Source organism: Corvus moneduloides, chromosome 3 (assembly GCF_009650955.1).
Source record: "Corvus moneduloides isolate bCorMon1 chromosome 3, bCorMon1.pri, whole genome shotgun sequence".
In the NCBI taxonomy this organism is placed as follows: Eukaryota; Metazoa; Chordata; class Aves; order Passeriformes; family Corvidae; genus Corvus; species Corvus moneduloides.
In genome coordinates this window covers 59,443,710-59,465,022 of record NC_045478.1, presented here as the reverse complement: position 1 = coordinate 59,465,022, position 21,313 = coordinate 59,443,710, and the positions used below count along the sequence as shown (strand labels likewise).

General features: G+C 40.3%; 1 long non-coding RNA gene across 1 annotated transcript; it reads left to right on the top strand.

Moving 5' to 3' along the window:
- The first annotated feature begins 3,088 nt into the window (after positions 1-3,088).
- LOC116440717 lies at positions 3,089-21,061 on the top strand. The gene is made up of 3 exons (XR_004238743.1): positions 3,089-3,658; positions 11,613-11,668; positions 20,633-21,061. It is a non-coding gene; the product is annotated as an uncharacterized LOC116440717 (long non-coding RNA).
- Positions 21,062-21,313: the final 252 nt, after the last annotated feature.

Below are 21,313 nucleotides of genomic sequence, written 5' to 3'. Positions count from 1 at the left end.
TCAAAGTATGGGCATATCCAGGCACTTCTACTGCACAGAAGCAAGAATCATGTAATGCTTCCTATGGCTTGCTATGATTTCCCTACACCCTTGCTGTGTGGGCTTCTGTGGTGGCAGAGGGGATGATAATTAAAATGGCAAAACGGCAAAGGAATGTGTAAACTAGTAAAAATCTAGGGAGAAGGTTTTGCTATTGTTCCTGAAGCATGACCTAAACTCATTTATTCCTTTGTTTATCAATTTAACCATTTATTTGTAAGGCTTAAGCCTGGGATTTTCTTGTTTAATTCCTCTGAACAGTCAGCCACCAAACAGTCTCTGTGATGCTTGTTCTTGTAAATATATGTCTAGACATAATTTAGATTAATTCCCCATAATAAAGTTGTCAGTTTGAATATATTACAATGCAAGTGCATAATGTGCAGTTGAAATGAGAACTCCAAACAATCTTTGCTCTGGCTTACCTGGTGTGTCTTAATATATTGCAATTATTCCAGTAAGAAAAACAACAGGGAACAGGTTTCTTCCTCATTTAGAAGGGGAAGTTTTACAAAGTTGGAATTTAATCAATTCAGATTACATATATTCAGAGGCTGATTCTACAGTGTTGCATGGCTTCCTCTTTAATGGCTACCCATCTTGTTTGAGTCTTCTTTTTGAAAGGATTAAAAGTACATTTTAATGAATTTTTGGTACTTGTGTCAAGCTTATTATTACAGAACATGAGAAGGTATTATAGTCTATTAAGTATGGGCAGTTCCTCTCTGAAGACAATTTCATTGCCATACAGCTAGAGACTGTGTTCCTCCCTGTCACATGTGCAAGACACATTTATGACTGACTAGAAGAGACAATGACAGCCCTTTGTAGCAAGAGAAAATGGGACTTTCTAGAACTTGCTGCCCCAGGCAATTTGTCACATGGCAAACAATATCCCCAACAAAGGCTCATGGTCCTCACACCTCTTGAAAGCTGTGAAAGAAGTAAACAGATAGTAAGAAAAGTGTAGTCACCTTCAACTGGGGTGGAAAGTCAGACCTTCTTATTGAAAGAACTATGGAAAAGCAGTCCTGGAAATGGAGGGCCAGGAAAGGGCTGGCTGCTCTTTACTTGTACTGTACTTGAGGGGATAATCTCCATATATATTCTCTGACAGTGGCTGGGACTGCAAAGGGAAATGTCTGATTTATGTAGCCATTTTAACCTATAGCTAAAACAATTCTGCCTGAATGTTAAACAGTTTATAGAATCACAGAATGATTTAGGTTTATCAGGCTAATTGACTGATATCTGTGCATAGATATGTATGCATGCATGTGCATCTATACAACTCTGCTCTATAGTATGCCTTGATTCTCTGTGCTCTTGTAGGAGATTTTCAATTCTCTCTACTGGCACCTTGGTTAGTGGAATATGTGGCTTGGCCACTCCCAGAACTGTGTCCATCTCCACTTACACCTTAGGAACTGGTAATTTGAAAGTGTGATAGAAGCAGTGATGAAGTGAAACTCCCAGCCACCTCTCGTACATACTGTGTCATGTCCTGGAGTAAAAATATGTTTTAATATCAGCTACCTATTTGGGAGATGGACAAATTTTACAATTTCAGAGAAAATTTAAGGCACATAAAAAATTAGATGACAAGCTCCAGGCTCCACAGGATATCTGTACTATTGACAAAGACTCTATGACTTGGAAATATGGTTTTATACATTGACCAAAGTCTTTCAATGTCCTTATATCATCCTCCTCAGAAGCATATGGTTCAAACGGTGTGAAGGTTAAAGAAAGAACAAGTCTAACCTGCACCAGGAGGGCTTCTCAAAAATTCTCTCTCTTGGAAAGAGCAATTAATTCTGTTCCAAATTCATTCTGATGGCATGAAATCACTACCGGCTTTGCAGGTATGAATCTAAATAAACAGTGCATGCCAACCCTGCAGTACTGCAAGCAGACTTCTCACATGCCTGCCTACATAAAACCCTGCAGGTAAAAGAGCTACATTACCCAGAACATTTTGTAAACCATTAATCTAACTTATCCTTGCAAGAGAGGTTAGTTTTACAAATGCTCTTCCCCTCAACTTCCAACGATGAAAAAAATCACCTTTTTAAGTAGCTGCTTTCAGGTATTTGAAAAACATAGACCCCTTAAACATTTTAATTGAACGTCTCAAAAATGCTGCCTAGTGCTTGATCAATTGCCTTTAACTTTTTGCTCCAAGCATTCCAGTAGTTGTGGAACCAAGCAAACGTGAGTGCATTAGAAATTCTACAGGAAATCAAAGAGCTGTGTTATATTACGCGTAAGGTGAAGGCTTGGTCTAATCAGATTACCACAGAGACATTTGGTTATAAGTGTTTTGCTCTGTTTTTTTGAGATATAGAGCACTATCCCTGTCTAAATCCTGAGCAGTCTAAATCCTAATCCTGTAGGTCACTTCTGAGAAATTATTTCAAGTAAATACATTTTAACATGAAATGTCATAAAAGCCTTCTTTGGTTCAAAATAAGAAATAGGGAATTTTTAAAAATTTTTATCATGAAGAGGTACAGGGATCCATGGGGTTCAGGGATTGATCTGTAATCAGCTAATGCATTATGTAAATGTGCAACCCTCTCTTACCAAATGCAAGTTTACAGAGAAAAAGAAAGAAAGGGAAAAAACTGCATTGAAAGAGTTTTTGTTTTTTTTTTTTAGTCGTCTATTCTTTTTAAATTCTCAAACTCCTGGCAAGCAGTATCAGAAGTAAAATTTTCTCACGATTTCTTTTCTAGACATTTCCTTCACCAGACTAATTTTAAAATTAAATGAAATATGTCATATAAACTCTGGTCCTTCCTACAGCTATGCAATTACTGAACAACAAGCTCGAAGATATTTACAAGAACGATATCCTTGCCCGGTTTTCCACAGCTGTTTCTGCTCTTGCCTCCCATAAGACACTTGACAGAATAATTACCAAGCATGACAGTATATCAGCTTGATATTCAGACATGATTTTTACATCTCTTGGCATGGCATCTCAACAGAAAATGCAGTGGCAAGCAGTAGCGGCAGCCGGAGGGAGAGCCCCCATAGACAGAGTTCGTCCCAGGACACTCAAAGAGTTAAAAACCACATGGTAATCTTCCCATACTATCACAGGCAGTTAATCTTATTTGAAGGAACACATTTTGCCTGTAGACATCGTAGCCTCGGGGTGTGAGCAGGAGAGGGGTGCGCGGGGCAGAACAGGAGTGGCCGAAGGGCACAAGGGAAATGGCCGGGAGAGAGCTGCCAGCTGCCTCCCCAGGCCGGGACCCAGCCCACGTGTGACCTCCTTATCCAGGTAAGGAAAGGAGCACCTGACTCGGTCCCCACATACCTCTCCCCCACCCCTGCGCAATGCAAATGACGCCATTCCCCGAGCTGGATTGCTGGGGGAGCAGCTGTCAAAATGCCCAGCGGCTTCAGTGAGACCAGGATTTCACTAGTATCTCTCAAAGAGGAGAGATGCAGTCTGCTACAGTGAAACGATGTTGATGCCTCCTGGCAACCTTTTAAAGCCCTTCCCGTCCTGCCCTGCAACCTTTCTGCTGCTGATAGAAGAACCATGTACGCTTCGATGCCTTCAAAACACACCGGAATGTTACAGAGAGATTTCATTCTCTAGAAGGTGATTATGAAGTACTCGCTAATTATAGGAACTGCATTAAAGTATTCCCAAAGAATATATCAGCCTAAGGGCAGACAGAACTATTCCCAAGAAATAAAATATTAGGCTACTGGGCTTTTTTTATGCTTGCTGAGCATCCTCCAGCAATATGCATTTACTTTAAAATTATTTATCTGAATGCATTTGAATTGATTATTGTCACTATCCTATCACAGGGAATTACGGTGCATATTTGTAACTGAAGCTGCGCTGTCTGGTTGGAAGCGGTCACACAAGATGCAGATTTTATTCCCTGAGTGAAGAATGCAAGTATTTCCATAGCAAAGTATTCATGTTTAAAGTAAAGTCTCCTTCAGTGTGGGTGTTTATAATTCCAGATTCCTTTAGAGCAAATATTTGTGTCTATAAAATTCATTTGCAAAAGATTTGACGGCATGTGTGCAGAAAATAAAGGTCAAAACCATAAAAGCGTACTGAAAAGGATAAAAGTAAAGTCCTTGAAGTATGGTGTGTGAGTGTTGGCGTGCATGTGCTACAGGTAAGAACCATTTTAAAAAGAAGTCTGTACCTGCGTAGATGTAAATGTGCATTTCCAAAAATACATGCATTGTAGGTTGCTGTTTCTGTACTCCATAAAGATTCTCTGTGTGTGTGTGTGTGTGTGTGTGCGCAGACGTGCACGTGTGCTTGAAGGAGAGAAAGAGGGAAAATGAGGGGGAGAGTGGGAGGAAGATAGGTACAGAGCCAGAATCCTTTTTTTTTTTCCTCCCATCAAGATGATTATAGTGTCCTTAGAAATGAGAAGGCTCTACTAAAGATTTTCAACTTCAAAGAAAAGTTCTCAGTGAAAGCTCATCCTCTCCTTCTCTCATTAGCAGGCAGAAAAGCCTTTAACATAACCTAGCATAGAAAAGCAGAAGGGTGTACTTCCCTCCCAAGTCAGGCAAAACATTTCACAGGCACGTGACTGTCTGAAGCTAAAGAAGAAAAAGAAGCAGTAAGACTTTTGGAGGACTATGAATACAAACTTGAAAATATTAATGCAACTTGGAGCTATTCTATTTAGGGGTACCCTTTGACATAAAACTCTCATGGTAGTTTAATTTCTGGTGTCAATGTCCTATTTTTTCTATCAAATTTGAGTTGGATTTTTTTTAAATCTTCATTTTATTTCCCCAAATAGACTGGCTGTGTGTGTGAGAGGGAAAAATCTCTCTTACTTGCCTGTGTCTAGATGTTGACAATGGCTCCATGTGTTCTGTCATGCCCTAGAAGCTCCCAGCCATCTGCTGAACGTGCCTGCAGCTTTGGCACAAAGTCGGCAGCTGCAGGTGTGCACTGAGGCAGATCTCATGGCTGCCCACTGTTATCTGTGTGATCTGGGTTGAATCCATCCTGCACACTCAGGGTGCAGTGAGGAGGATGAACATCTTAGTAGCTGAAAAGAAATGCAAAAATCACTGAGCTCCAGCTTATCAAATCACATCCAGCAGCTCCCACTTCAGTGCTTATGAATGTTCTTGTTTCAAATCAAATTAATCCATGTTGAATAATATTACCATTATTTTTAAAATCCTATGCATTTAGGGCCAAGCCGTAACCTAAAAGGTTTACTTTGTTTGGTACAGCAGAGCCTAGAGAATTTCCATAGTGTTTTGAATCGTAGAACAGCTTGGATTGGAAGGGACCTTTAAAGGTTACCTAGTTCCAACCCCCCTGCAACATGCAGGGACATCTTCAGCTACATGAGGGTGTTCAAAGCCTCATCCAGTCTGGCCTTGAATCAGGGGTGAGTCATCCCCATCTTCTCTGGGCAACCTGCTCCAGTGTGTCACCACCCTCTCCCATTTGCAGGACCCTTACTTGGCTTTGTTGAGCCTCATGAGGTCCATGCAGACCCACTTCTCAAGAGTCTTCTCTAAGAGATTCCAGTGGTCAGGTTTTATTAATTTCTCCAGTTGCACTTGTTCTTTTTTTTCCATGTGCAGTGCAAATGGATTTTGTGGCAGCTTTCTTTTCAGCACTGAATTATTTTACAATACTTGGATTTAATGCTAACCCATGACACCTGCGTTTCCATGTTACCATATTGAGGTAGAAGTTACTATTGAGTGATAACAATAATAAAGACTAAAGGAAGCAAAAAAAACCCCTTCCATTTTCTTCTCTCCCTTCATGGAATATTCAGCTAGCACAAATGGGAGTTGCAGGTCCATTTACTGCCACAACTGAAAACACAAATCAGACACTGATGCTGACATAATGAGCAACTCTGTACGCCTGGGAAACTATCATCCAGCTAGTTTGCATTACAAAAGAGTCAAAGATATTTAATGGACAAATGTGGGTCTAGAGATGCTAGGTCTAAGGCACTACTAATCTGTGTCAAGTATGAAATCATCTGTCTAATATTAGATGGCAAGTCTCCTGGCACAAAGCAGTGTGCATATGAAAATATATTTTTCCCTGGTTTTCAATATAATCCCTGTGATTGCCAAAATATACAGGAACTGTAGAAATTTTATGTACCAGAAGAAAAGAATGAGGAGTGGGAGGCTGATATACTGTTTGTAGTAAGTTAGGAGAGCTATAGAATAAATTCTTATGAAATTTAACCAGAAAATACATAAATAAAAACCCCATAATTTTTACAATCATGTGTCTTGTAAACACGCAGACATGCTGTGACTCCCAGCCTATACTGCCCCACCTTTTGCAGCACTTTTGTCAATCACCTCACAAATATAAGCTGTGTAATTACTTGGTTTATCTCTTTCACAGTTATTATCTGAAACACTATGAGAGCAGAACAGGAACAATTTGCATCTGTTTTAGCTCAAATGCAAACCCATAAGGACTGAAAAAAAAAACCCCAACCCCTGTGAATTGAACCCTTAAATACTATATAAGACCTTTACTGCACTTGCAGTTTGGATAAAAATGCAATTTTCTGTTGTAAGTCCATAAAGAAACAATATTTTCTTTGATTTCACTGTGGTTCACAAGAGCTCTTCAGTGTCAATGATACCCAGAGTGAGCTTGTCCATAGGCAAGCTGTTGAGTATTCTGTCAGTCACCATTAGCAATTATCTCAGTATGCTTACAGTACAGTAATATAGCAATTCTGAGTAGGCTAGAAGAGATAAATGATACCTCTACTCATTCAACAGTTTTTTCTTGAAATAAATTACAGACACTTAACAGTTCCCAAAATATTCCTTAACGACTGATGAAAATATAAGTCATCTTAATTCTTTAGAAGTCATACAGGACTGATAGAACACCATACATCTCTTTAATTTCAAGTCTGCAAATTGAATAGTGGAGCTGGCAAAATTAAAAAGGATTTCTTGGAAAACATTCCATACCAAAGGTAGTTTCATTTGAAATTAATCAATTTCTGCAGCACTGCAATGTCCTGTTTCACTTGTTACCTTTAGGCAACTTTTCAAAAAACAGTGGAAAAATTTAAAGGTATGATATAGAAAGCCAAAAAGGAAATGCAATAAAAGAGAAGCAAAATACAAACAAACTTTTTTTCTTTTTTGTAAAATCTGTGTTTTTTTATTTCACTCCGAGGTAAATAATGATAACATAAAATGGAAGGAGGAGAGACATTAAGTTCTTTCCTGCCAAGATAATTCAATTTGACATAAGCACTGAAACTGGGGGTTTTTTAAGTTGCAACCAAAGACCCCTCAGAAAAAGTAACTCTACCCCAAAACTTTCGGAAGCTGGGCAGTGGTGAGGGAGGGGATCCTGGATTTCATGTGATGGTTGGTATCAGGCCAGCATGCACCATGGATGCAGCGAGCACCCTGAGCACACCTACACTTTGTTTTGTCTCTGTTGCTCAGTACTCTGAGTAGTCATTCTCACTAAGCTCCTTCAGTCACTCTTGTAAGCGTGACCTTCTCAGGGTTCAGCTCATGATTGCTTGCACTGCATTTCCATAAAGCTGAGCAATGATCAGGAACTTTGTTTTTCATGTAGCTCCAGGGGGAGTGTCTAAAACTGACATTGAAGCTAAGAGCACAAGATTAAAAGAAACAGCTCTGTGTAATAAGTCCCGAGTCACATCGTTGTAACAACAGAAGAATGCTCTGAAAACAAGAAATCTCTTTTGAACTCTGAGGAGTTTTATGGCTCAGTACTTATAATCACTAAGTGGAATTTCCATGTATAATGACAGGAAGCAAACTTCAGCATATTTCACTCAATCACGTATAGAATTTGGATTCTATTAAACATAACACAGCATAACATGTCTGTTCCAGATGAAGCCTGAGCAGATGCTGATATTTTCTATTGCTTTTGTGATCCTTATGGTTTCTACCTGTCCTGACATCTAGATCTGTATCAGGTGGAAAACTCCTTTTTAATTTCAAAGTTAATCTGGCTTTATTTGATCCAAACTTTGCATGCATGGTCCTGAGGTTGCTGTGGTAAGGTTTCACCTTTAAACACTGAGCAACATCTTATGCTAGAGGGTCACCCAGCATTAACCTGAGATATACCAAACCTTCTTACTTCTTGACTCTGTATCTCAGAGGAGGCAGTACTGAGAACAGGCCAAATCAATCTGTGTCAAAATGCAGGGGTAGAAGGTGGATGACATAATCCAGTCAGAACTCACCCTCTCTGCTTCAACATGTTTCGAATGGGCACTCTTGGATAGTGATGCAGGGATGTGCCTCTAACGTGCTAAGCCTCCTCTTCTGCTACATGCTTGATACAATTTTCTCATATTTAACATAACCTCAAGGGCATGGCAAAACTTGTGTAAGAGAGGCATCTATACTGAGACCAATTTGAGTGTAAAGGTGCAAAATCTCATCTCCTGTAATAGCAGACTGGCTGGCTGGAGGTGAGCCATGGTATACGCTTACAAAGCCGAAGACATCTGCCTTTGGATTTAGTTCTTAATGTGTTGCTGCTGGCTAAGCTGCTAAATTATTGTTGTCTTTAACTCTGTCATGAAGAAGCCTTTGTAACTGTGTTCTCCTTTACATGCAGTTCCATAGCATTAAGATATACCGAGAAGGTAAATATCAATGTATTTTGATTTTTTATTTTGCCTGTTTCCTAGCTGGTCAGACAGGGAATATTAAAAGCAGCAATTATAGAGAAAAAGAAGGCATTAGAATGTTTTTGGCCACAAACTGGATGCTTGCAATCTGAAGGATGCTGTTGCGGTGGCCCTCTCTAGGAAACAGTAGACTGAAAGTGTGAGTATTTTTAGACAGAGCCATTCCTTTTCTGACAAATCAAGAATATGGTGCATTAGGAATACAGGTGGTATTAGGACAGTTCAGGGTCCCTCTGCAGGCTATCAGATAATGAACTGGATCGTTGCTCTTTTAATGACAGGTTAAGCAACTGTTTGATTTCCTTCTTGCATATGCTACACAATCTATGGATTGTAGATGACTTATTTCTAGTTTATTTCTCAGAAAAGTGAAGCAAGATAGGGAATTACTGGGTTTTGGTTTATCCTGTGTGGTGGCTGCCAGACTCTGAGCACCTACATTAACTTGGACATGAACATCCCCCACAATTACACATCATCCTATGTCCTCCCTGCCCTTCACTTGTCCATCTGCACTCAGAAGAGATGAAGTTCACCTGTAAATGATTTTGCTAATAGTTTTCATTGGCTCTCACAGTGCCAAGAGAGCATTTGTCTCCCTCAGAAGAGCCTTGCAGGGGGATTTGAAAGGTTAATTAGTGTGGGTGAGTATTTTAGCCTAAATTCTGTGTAGCCCTAACTTAAGCCTGCCCAGAAAAGCTCAATCAGATTTGTATATTTGGAGATAGATAAAGTCCAAGGTTTTCAATATGGGTCACAGAAATGGAGGCCTTGGTCCAAGTCAAAGTTAGATTAATTCAGCTAAGTCTAGACATCAGCAGAATCTGTCAGCGACTGACAAGGTGACCCTTACTGGTTCTTAGACTGATGATTTGAAGCCTTTGTTCCTTTCCTTGATGCCTGAGAGGATCAGAGTTTGCCCTAAAAGCATTGTCGGGTGGCATTGTGACCTCTTAAGTGCCCTGTTGAACATGCATAAGAGTCTTACTCCATTAATAAGTGATAGATATGTATCAGTATGTTAATGATTCCTGGCTCTGCATGTCCATCTGCTCTGACCCATGCCACACACCTAAAGGAGTGACAGGGTGCCTGCACAGATCCAGTGACTGTCCTGCCAGGAGTAATTAGGTGATAAGCAGATAAAGAATGAGTTGCATTACAGGGCTGGCAGAACAACTGTCAAGAGCTTCACTGTGCCACTGGCCCAGAGGCACCAGCCTTTTGCATTTGGCTCTCTTGTACTTGTGAGGACCTTTGCACCTGCTGCTGGTGAAAGAGGCACAAACTCTCCTTGCAATCACTTTGGATAAGTCTTCATGGCATACAGAGAGATTGCTTTGCCTGCACTTTGAATAAAACCAACCATAGACCAACCATAGACTCATGGGGCTCCAAGGCAAGACATAGCGCTGAATAACAGTGCTGGTTCAGGGCCTCCAGGCATCTGCCAGACAGTAACCCTGACCGTGGTTGTGTCTTGCCTCAACACACAGCACAGGCGTTGCCTCACTGTTAACCAAAAGTCCTAGTCACTTTGGGAACAGGCTGCTCTCGTGCTCATGACAAAATCCTGCAAAAGTGAAGCTGATACAGCAGAGACCTGCCTCTGACTCAAGTCTCAGTAGTGCACTGAACTAGTGCTTTGATGCTTAGGTTTGGTTCATGATAAGGATCTATGTGAAGGTCAAAGTTTTGCTTTTATCATGTAGTCCCTGCAGTGATTTCAGAGCTGTTACTGAAGAGGCAGTGTCTTTTTGGCCATGACAACACCGTAGTCTTAACTAAAACCATCCAATTAAGCAGTGAGTAGTTGAGAAGCCCAGATTTGCTCTTCTGCTAAACATGGTAAGAATTTTAACATTCCTCTTAGCATGTGAGAGAGAAGAGGTCAAAAAGTAATATATTAAATGCTCTTTTGTTGGAAAATCAGTCAATTACTTGTGGTTCCAAATTAGTTTATTTAAGATCAAAGGAACGGCATTTAATAAATCATGGAACCAGCAACAGAACTGTATAACAGAAAATCAAAGGATTTGCACATGAAATATACACTGATGGATCAACTGTCTATTGCTGGCTGATAAAGGCCTAACATTATGCAGTAGCTATTTTTATAATGTAATAAAGTCTAGGGAGAAAAAAAAAGTGCAAAATATTAACCATTTTAAACTTACATCTGTCTGAAAAGAAATGCTAAAAAATAATATGCCCTCAAATAAGGAATTTGTAAGTTTGGATAGGTTTCACAACACTGACATTGTCTCATGCCTCCTGACTAAAACCAATGGTACAGTATGCTGAGATAATCAAATGCTGACATGTGTGCAAGAGCTGAATGCAAAGCAGGTCTCTGATCTGTAGGAATTTTTGAGATTTCAAAGCACTCAGGACAAAGGGAAAAGGAAAATAAATTCTCTGTGATGTTATAGTTATAAAAATGACTGTTTTAGTCAAAACATGGTTTTTTTTTCCTGATAATTGACTTTTATTTTTTAAACCTTTTCCATGATCCATAATGAAAATTGCTGCAGAAAAAAAAGATAATCTTATATCAGAAAAAAAGACTTCTGCTTTAAAGAACCGAAAAGAGGTATTTGACAATTTTGAATTTAAATTATCCTGGAACTTACTAAAACCAACCCCCTTCTGTGAATAGCTTCAGTTTTGACATACAGACCTTTGAAATGAAAAGTGCTTTTTACTGGAAATGCTCTAATTAGTTTTGCCTTTCTTTTCATGGCAATGTCTGACATATGACATTTTAATATAATAAGAATTCTCTTTAGAGAATGGAATCATTTTCCATATGTTAATTTTGTTTATGATATATTAAAATCAAATTTTCTAATTATATTTTTCCAGCATCATCAGATGTCTCTATGTGTGATCAAGAATACAGTCGGACATAATCCATTATGGTATGTATCTCAGCACTAATGCTATTTGTTAATGGATATTTTTGACATTATCTGAACTGAGACATTTATTCTAAGTGATCAAAGGATTTCTTCAGCCAACCTGGTACTTGACAACATACTGAAAGATGCAGATGTATTTACTATAAATCCAGCCTCTGTGAATGCCATGAAATTTCAAGGAGATAAATATAAGACTAATGAAAACCTTCAGAGTAAAACACAAATCACAAGAAGAAATTTGAAGGGAGGTTTTTAATGGCACCAGACTTCCATCACTGAGATTTTCAGAAGATTGCAAGTCCTGTGTAGGGATGAACAGACTTTTAGAATTACCAGTTTCTCCAGTTGAGAGCACTGAGATCTAAAATAGCGACACGTCTTGTGCGTTACTCAAATATTTAGAAGTGAGTGCTTGTGTCACATGGACGATTTATAACAGGAGTAGTAGAACATGTCATTAGTGTCTATAAAATGGAAGCATCGGAAAAGCCTCTACATAATCCCAGCTAAAATGGTTCCACTTTTCAATGGTTCATATTGGAGCTTTCCCATCCAGAACTATGTCATACGTGAAAATTCATTAGTAAAGCCAGCTAAGTGCTAAGGGACATTACTGCTGAGGCCCACAACTGTTACTCAGAAAAATTCAAGTCTTATTGTGGAAGAGTGTTTAATATGAAAAGGCTGAAGTCATCTGGCAAAACAGCTTTATCTGGGTGTTCATTTTCTCATATCTTGAAAACCCGTTTCATTTTCACAAAAGGATGCCCAGAAAATGGCCTGACACATTTTCTTCACACTTTCAGACTACAGAGAGTTTATCTTGAGGAAATTGAATACTTCTCACTTCAGTGATGTGAATATTCTCTTCGCAGTTCAGTCCTGTTATCAGTGACATGGAAACAACACCCGTGGTCTCAGCTGCAAGTGTCCCTGCTTTGGGCCACAATTGCACACTGTTGTCAGTCACTTCATGCCCATATCTGCTGACATTAATTACAAATACTTCTTCCCTCACTGTAAAATGTGTAATTATCCTAGGGTTTCTAAGCAACAAAAGGTGTAGAGTTGCTCCCCTCCTATGCCACCTGATAGCTACAATATTCCTTTGTAATAGGAGACCACAGTGGAAAAGCTGTAAAGGAAGCAGAGGTGATAAACATCAGCTCATTACTATGTATTATTCTATGAAACTCTCAGACCTGTAGGCACTGGACACAGAAATCCAAGAAAACCGGATCCCTGCTACAAACAGTTCAGAGTCTTAAATCGCTGTTTCACCAGTGCAAACATAGAGGAGAAATATCAACAACTGTAAAATTCAAAGTTAGGCCAATAACCACCTGGAGGTGATCTTCATGGATGAGCGTTAAGCAAAACATATTACAGTGGGGAGAAGGTCGTGAGTAATGTGATATGCATTTAATTACCTTAGGAACAAGTTTGTGAAGGTCTTTCCAATGATGCCTTCTCATTCCAGATGTTCAGTGCAGGCATGCTCATACTTTGTAGGCAATTACTAAATAAACTCCGGTAGGAAGTCACAAAAGCACCTTCTGGAAGGGAAGAGTGGCTTTGCATTACAGGAAAAGCACTAGAGGACATGTCAAGTGCAGAATACTTTCAAGTAAAGTAAAAAGCATGAGTTGGTATTTCCCCTGGGATTCTGCACAGAATGGTCAGGACTTACCAGGCTATCCAAAACACTGCATTTCTGTTAGTTTTTACAACTAAAGGAGAGTGTTTCTGTTAAGTTTTTCCAGAATTTCAGTCAGGCGATATGAATCACAGTTCTGGGGAAGCCTAAAAATGTGTGATTACACAATGCTAGTCAAGAAATATAAAAATTACTGCAGACACAGACAGAGTCTGAAAACACAGCAGAAGCCTCAGAAAATGGAATAATTTTTCTGCTAGAACAATTACAGTGTAATCAAAGTTTCATTATAAATGAAACTGCAATTCCCACATTGCACATATGAAACAATTAGTGACTTTAATTTGCCTTGCTAAAAAGGGAGTTTTGCTATGGCTAAGTTTACTCTGAAAATAGAGTCAAGTTATTTGGTTGTAACATTACCTGGATGTTTTCCAATGACTCCAATATATAAATATTTTCTGATACAAGTCTCTTTTGTCTTCAAACCACCAAAAGCATATGCTTCTGGACAGGCAACTTATCCCTCTTTCCTCCTGAGAATATGTCACATGCTCATTTGGACTGTGCTGCTGCTTAGCCCAGATCTTACAAGCAGGCACAGATTGGTTGGCAGATCTGGAGCTATAATGCAAAAATCAGCCATCCTCAGTTGCCCTTTTGCAGGGATGGATGATGATGTGACTTATCAGAATGTGTCAGTGTTACACTGCCTTGGAGAAATACCACTTGCAAACACTCCTACACAGACAGCTCATACCTTGGGTCTGACTGCAACGGGAAACGGTGGAGCTACAAGTTTGGGAGAGAAACAGTGGAGACTGGGTGGATCTTGGCTCTGTCTCCCCTACATGACAGCCACTGTAACTGTACTGCATGTGGGTTGTTGAAATTTTTAGATTTTATGAGCCAGCATTAATAAGCTATTTCTCTGTGTCCCCCTCCCCAACCAAGTGAGGGAATGAATGAGTAATTGTGACTCATCTGATACTTTTGAGAGATCAGGTTTCTTTGGAATATTTCTAAGTTGATGTTGGTCATATCAGAATATTTTTCTCGTCTCTGTGCCATAGAGTCATAAGCCAGCTCATTTTAGATGGACTACATGCTGTTGTCTACAAGATGTTGATTTTGTACCATTGAGTTTTTCTTCTGCTTCTACATGGCAAGGTAGAGTGAAACAAAGGAATTTCAGGTCCCAAATTAAATGTAGTTATTTACTTGACTGAAGTAGCTGGAAAACTTCCATTCTATTGAATTGCTTTTTTAAAGAAACAGAGGGAAATTGCTGTGGTATAGGGAGTGTGGAGGCAGTGACCTAGAACAGGTGAAAAGGAATCAAGAAGGGGATGTCTAGAGGTAGTCCCCCAAGGGCCAGCTGGCTAGGGAGAGGGAGCAAAAGCTGAGGGTGGCAATCGCTGGGTTTCATTAGGCAATCCAGTCCAGTTTGTATCTAATGGCTCTGTGATATGAGTGAAAAAGGCAGCTGAGATAAAACAACAACCTGGGAAGTGAGCAGATATTAGCTGATCTGCAGACAAAAAGAATTCCCCCAAAAGTGAAGGACAATGGCAGCTCACACCTAACTGCTGTGACAACCAATCGATTTTTTTTTTTTTTTTGCCTAGAGGGATGGTGGCTGTAATTCGTTTCTCCACCTGCTAGTCAGAGTGAGCAGATTTCCACAGCATGAGAACTCAAGCATGCATGCTGAGCCTGCTGGGGAAAATGAACAGTATCTCCACCTTGACAGCAGTGGGAAATGTCCTAGAGAAGTGTGTGTCCTAGATGTTTTTTCTTTTTAAACAAAATGCATATATTTGAATGAACTTGCAGTAGGAAGCTTAGACTACCAAATCCTTACAAAATGATGATGTCCTCCACAAAGCATGCTTATTTGTAATGTCATCTAAACCCAGTACTGATTCCACATCTAAGTTGTCAGTGGTGGAGGATTGAGACCAAGTCTTCTGTGGGTAACTAGGTATTATTAATGATTTTCAGTCCTGGATTTCAGTTCAGGGCAGCTGCTAACCCACTCTCGAAACACCATGGTTTTGTTTAAATCTGTCCCAGCTTGGACCTTTACCAATTTCTGTCTGCTCAGAAGCTGTATGGTTCATAAATCCCCATCCCTGTAAATCTTATGACACAGTCTTGTCCTGGTGGATAGCAAGGGAAGTAAATGTAAGTGAAATATTCTCATGTTAAGACCTTTATTTCAGTTTTAATGCTTTTTTTATCTGTCAATTGCTTAGGTATTTTGTAGGGGCTTTACTTCTCTGCAGGCTTCCTTCTACCTGACGAGCTCTATCTGTTGGCTGGGATAACACACCCAGCAGCAGCTTGCAGGCAGCTGGGGAAATCCCGCTGCTGCTGGGCTGTGGCACAGGAGTGCTGTGCCGAGGCCAGGGCCAGCAGTGGCCCGGGTGCTGTGGGTGAAGCAGGCAGAGTTGCAGGGAGAGCAGGCACAGAGAACTCATTCAGCCCTGCTCTGACTCTGGCAGGCACTGCCGTGAAGGTACTGCTGGGGTTGGAGGGAGGTTTTGCTTTGTGAATGGATTCGAGGAGTGAAAAAAGAAGCCAGGGAAAATTATTGACTCAGTAAGGTTTCCATAAAATTCAATTTTTCCCCCTAATGCTTTTTGGCTCCCTATCTATAAAAACCTTACAGATCAATCAAGATACAGTTAGGAAATCTAATTAAGGGCCTACAGTAATAATGATGACCTTCCTCTATCCTGTTTTTTTTTCTCCTAGATTGGACTTCTCTGTGAAAAACAGAGTCCTGGCACAAACAAAGCATCTCTGTCTATTCCAGTGAAGTTTTGCTTGCTTTAGAACCAGATTTCCTCTTTCTCTCTCTTTTATGAATGTCAGTTTTATTTCATTTCATGGTTTCATGTATCATTTTATTTTCATTCCTCCTCTAAGTAACACTCGAGGAAATGAGATGCCTGAAATAATCAAACAGTGAAAGTCAAGTATGCAAAAATTAAAACCAGCTACCCACTTAGGCACTTTAGCTAAGCTGACTGATCTTGGTCATGGAAATTTTCATAGTTTGAATTCTGCTCAGGTCAGCAGCAAGCAAAGTTCATTATTTTCTGGTGATTGTTTTGTGGCCTATAGGATATAGATTGACGTTTTCTTCCCATGGAATAGGTTTTATATCCCCTGCTCTCTGTAGGCTAGAAATGGGAACTACATACAGCTGGACAGAAGGGGATTTCAGCTCACCTATAAAATATGGAACAATTGCTTCCAGGCCTGGAAGGATTTCAGGCTATCAGACCTTCAAATTGCTTCTGATATTGTGTATGAATAGAATAGAAAGCATTGTAAGCCATTTTTAAGAAGCTTGAAATGCTAGGGAGGAGCTAGATTTCCTTTTCTATTCAACCAGCACAAGCTGTGGAAGACTGGCATAATCAACTGGGTCAGGTGAAGGACAGCCTGGAGTGCTCTGGCAGGGCCCAGCTCAGTGCCTCTAGCTGTGCCATATTTCTGGACAGCACTGTACTTCTCTCACAGCTGAGGAAACCCCCCCATCTGCATTCTTCTGTCTTCCTACAATACTGTGGGTTTTATCTTACTGCAGGAAAGTACCATAACTTACCTAGGATCCTAACCTGTCTTAATTTTTCCCTAAATAAAACTAGTGCTAGTTCTGATCAAGCTTCCAAAGTGCTAAAACGCAGTTTTTTCTTCCCAACAACTTTATTAATGTTAGTCTTTTATTGCTAGGCACTGTATTGCCAGCTTTAACTTCTGGTGTGTGAATGTGGTGCCTGTATGTTGGATCTGTTACCCTGTCACTCACTGCCCCGTTCCTCACAGTGACTGGAAGAGCATGGAGCGAGCACAGAGGAAGAACTGCTGGAAAATCTGGCTGACAACCTGCACCGTGCAGTCCATGAGGTCATGAGCTGCATATGGTGAGGGGCAGGGTTGGCAAATACAAATGGAAACTGGGGGAAAAGTGATGCTTGTGAGCAATGCAAGACAAAGAGCACATGAGAGCTGGCCTGAGGGTAGTGTCCACACAACAGGATTTCAAGGTAGATGCTGGCAAGGCCAGTAGCTAGAGGAGCAACCACAGAGGTATCAAGAACTGCTCTAAGGCAGAGCTGAGATGAAAGCCATATGGACACTCAACTAGTCTTATTTCTGGAGATAGCATAAGGACTGGAAAATGTTGAAACACTCATTCTTCTCTCTTCAGTTACCGTTCTTACTTTCTGAGGTGGTTCTGGGGTACTCTGGTAAATGAGCTGTGCCCTTCTTCATCATTGGATACCAGGGTAAAATATCAGTCATGGGTGCTGAAGCTATCCACCTTTCCCTGCCCACAAAGGAAGGAAGGGAAGCAATACTCACAGACTGAGCAGCTGTGTGAGAACCCATAACATTCTAGAAATTATTTGCCACATGTGGTTTTGGCCCCTGCCAGAGATGTAAGCAACTACGAAAGCAAAGAGAACCACAAAAAAGGGCTGTGATACTAAAAACTGTGACTTCACACTGAACATTCTTCTTAGTCAGTGGGAGAAAAAGATTTAGTCTGTTAAGGTTGCAGCTAATTAAACTTGCCAATGTAATCTACTTGTTCCATGATAAACCCTGGACTGATTTACTACCTGTTATCTGCGACATTACACTTGTAAGCATTTAAAGCAAGGCAAATTATTGGTATGCTGTGTTCATAAGAGGCATGACAGAATTAGAATTCTGGTCCAGGCTTAGTGCCCTTTGCATACTATGTCAGTCTAAGTTATATTATTTCTTCAAGAAGATCTTCAACAAAAAAAACCTTCATGCTCTCCCTGTGGGGCTGCCTCACAGGGGAGGGGATTCAGATGCTACTGTGTGCTTTGCAGCTCTCCAAAATTTTGTAGCTAGAATATATGTGTATTTCTTTCCTGACTGCCCTAATAAAAAACTTATTTTATCATTGAGGGAGTATATGACAATTTAATGGAATGGCTAAAGGCTGTTAAAGCATGAAGTACCTGTAGGACTTGTTTAAAGTGTTTGGTATATCTGGCAGGCCACCAAGCTGATGAAAGCCCTTGATGTTTCGTGACACTCACAATAAAACACAGCTGAGGGGGTTGGCTTGGCTGAAGTTCTTATTTTCCTACTCAATTTTTATGCCTTTTGATTGAAGTTAAATGCAGTGAACATGGAGTTTTATTTTCATTTTAGGTTTAATTATGAAGCCATGCTTTTGGCATCATAAAAAAGTGAAACACTTTTTCTTGGAAAAATATCTCTGGCTTTAAATCTTTAGCTTCTGGTGTAAAAACAAATATGTGGTGTTCCCCTTTTCCTCCTCTTTTATATTTTTGATCTCCTGTGCTTGATACAAGCTCTGCAGGCACAGAGTCGCCCTCTGATATCTGTAGCAAAAAAAAAAGTTTGCAAATAAAATCCTTTGAGGCCACAGAGCCAACAGGATTTCAACTGAGAAGAATTCTTATCAAAATATGGATATCCTGGAGAGGCCAAGGAGGGCTCTCTGTGATTCAGGGATAGTGTCCTAGGTCATTCCCCTTGCAGCAATGCACCTGCCTTGAAAAATAAACTCCTACAGTACTTTAAAACTATCAGACTACTTTAAAAACAGCTGGAGTTTTTATTTCTCTAATAAAAATATGCTTAAGTGCATAATTTGTTTGGCTGAAAAGAGGCAAACACCCAAACAAAATAAATAGCAAGAAAGGTCCAGAGGTCAAGGCCCTGGCACCAGGACCCATGAGATATCTTCACAGGGCCAGTTGCCACCCCCAGCAGCCTGCAGGGTGCCAGGTTTAGAAGGCTGGAAGGAGAATGGCATTTCAGTCAGCAGTCTGGAAATCTTACGGAGGAGGTAGAGACAACACAAATGCTTTTGTGAAGAGAAGACAGTGCCTGCAGGAGAAATATCTGAGGCTGAGAGACAGATCAAAGGTGTGGCTGAATAGATCAAAGATCTCAAAAATAAATGTACGTGCACAGCAAGCTGCCTGGTTTGCCTGAGTGAAAGTCATTCTTTTGGCAGTCATTTTCTTGCATTTCAGATTAGCCAACAAAGCACGTGGTGCTCAGAACAGAGTACTGAGAGACACCACCAGTAGAAATTGGGCACTCGCCATTGTCTACATCTCTATCTGTAAGCACCAGAATATAGCTCTGACAGCTCTAAAGCACAGCAGAGGATTAATGAGAGATCAATGAGACTGAGGGACTGGCTGCAAGGTGGAGGAGGGTGGTGCTCACTCCAGGGGAGCCTGGCTGAGGCATGTTGAGAATTCCATATTTTCTGAAAATCCCCTCAATGTCCCTCTAGCTGGGCCCTCTGAATCGCTGATCAGTTTTCAAGGGCTAGGCTGAATTGCTCCTTGGTAAAATCCATTAGCCCCAGACAGAGGAACAGAGTGGAAAATTCTCTTTGTCCTTGCTCCAGTGACAATTAGTTATATAAAGTGAAACAGTTCTGATGAGATATTGGCTTTTCAGCCCCTTGCTTCAGACAGTCCTGGAAGAACATCCAAAATCAAAATTATGTCTTTTGTGCTGCTTGGACCTTGAAGTGCAGCTTCCCAATGAGTGTTCTCATTTGTGACCTGGGATGGGGCTGTACCTTCTCCTCATAGTTCTGACCAGGATTTTCATCCTGAGCCCAAGAAATATCTCTTAGAGTATTATTGTGACCACTGTGACTGCTACAATTAAGGACAAAGGGGAAGGACAGGAGAAGGACAGAAAAAGGACAGGAAAGGTTGGGAAAAGGAAAGGGAAAGGGAAAGGCAAAAAATGGGGAAATAGGAAAGAGGAAAGGAGGTTTTGAATGAGTGCTATGGTGCTATGTCCTTAAGAAATTCCAAGTCTAAGATGAGTGGAGTCAAATTGTTTACAAACAGTTATTGAGACTAAAGGTACAAAGTGGGGAAATACATGTTGCTGACTTGTAAAAAGATTGTAGCCTACAAGCTGCTCAGCCTGGGGTCTCAGCAACTTGCAGAGGTCCGAAGACCTGTGGGATTCTCTGGGAAGCAGCCATGGTAGTAGATGTAAGTTCATAGTTTCACCTCTACATGCAGTATGGAGAAACTTGCACTGGGATAGGATATACAGCATAAGTACTCTTATTTTTAAAGGATCTTCAAAAAAGGGGATAAAAGGGACAGGGAAGGGTGACAGAGTATCTTCAAAGACCACTGAAAAAGTCTTCCACTGAGAAATGTGAAATGCTCAGTCTATTTACCTAACCATGGAGATGATTGACATTAGACCAGTATCCTCAAACATACTTTATATTACAGGGCTCACCAATCTTACAGAGAAAGGCTGGATGGGAAGCTATGGCTGGAACCAGAAGCCAGATCAATACCAGGAATTAAGTCCTTTCTTGAAACTGAGGTTTATTAACCTGAACACAGGCTGATAGGAAGTCATGAAAACCCACATATTATTGGATTCACTGGACTTGGTGAAATTTAACTCAACTGAATTTAATAAAAACGAAGTTAAAAAGGTGTCATTTCTGATCCTTTTAGTCTTATTTTTCTGTAATAAAATAACCCTTCTGGCTTTGAGAGCTATATATCTATATTTCTACAGAAATACCTGAACAAATGGGTCTGTGTCTGCTTGGCTCACATTTATCTGCATCATATATAGCAAATGTACTTTATAGGAACTGCGGGTTTCCTTTAAGCTCATTGAACTCCCTACATCATGTCCTGTCACATAACCCAGTGTTGCATTGATCATCCGATGGGCTTTTTTCCGAAGTACCACTGTTTAAATCAGAACACCATAAAAAGTCCATTTTTTAAAATTGACCTGTGTTTCTTTTCTTTTTACTCAAAGGCTGATCACGTATAAAATGACAGCTACCCCTGTCACTCTCCCAAGGGAAAGATATTGCCTTTCAGCACTTCTTTCCCTGAGCCTTCCTACTATCCTTTGTATGGTTATTTGTGTTCGGCTGCTCTGCCTGT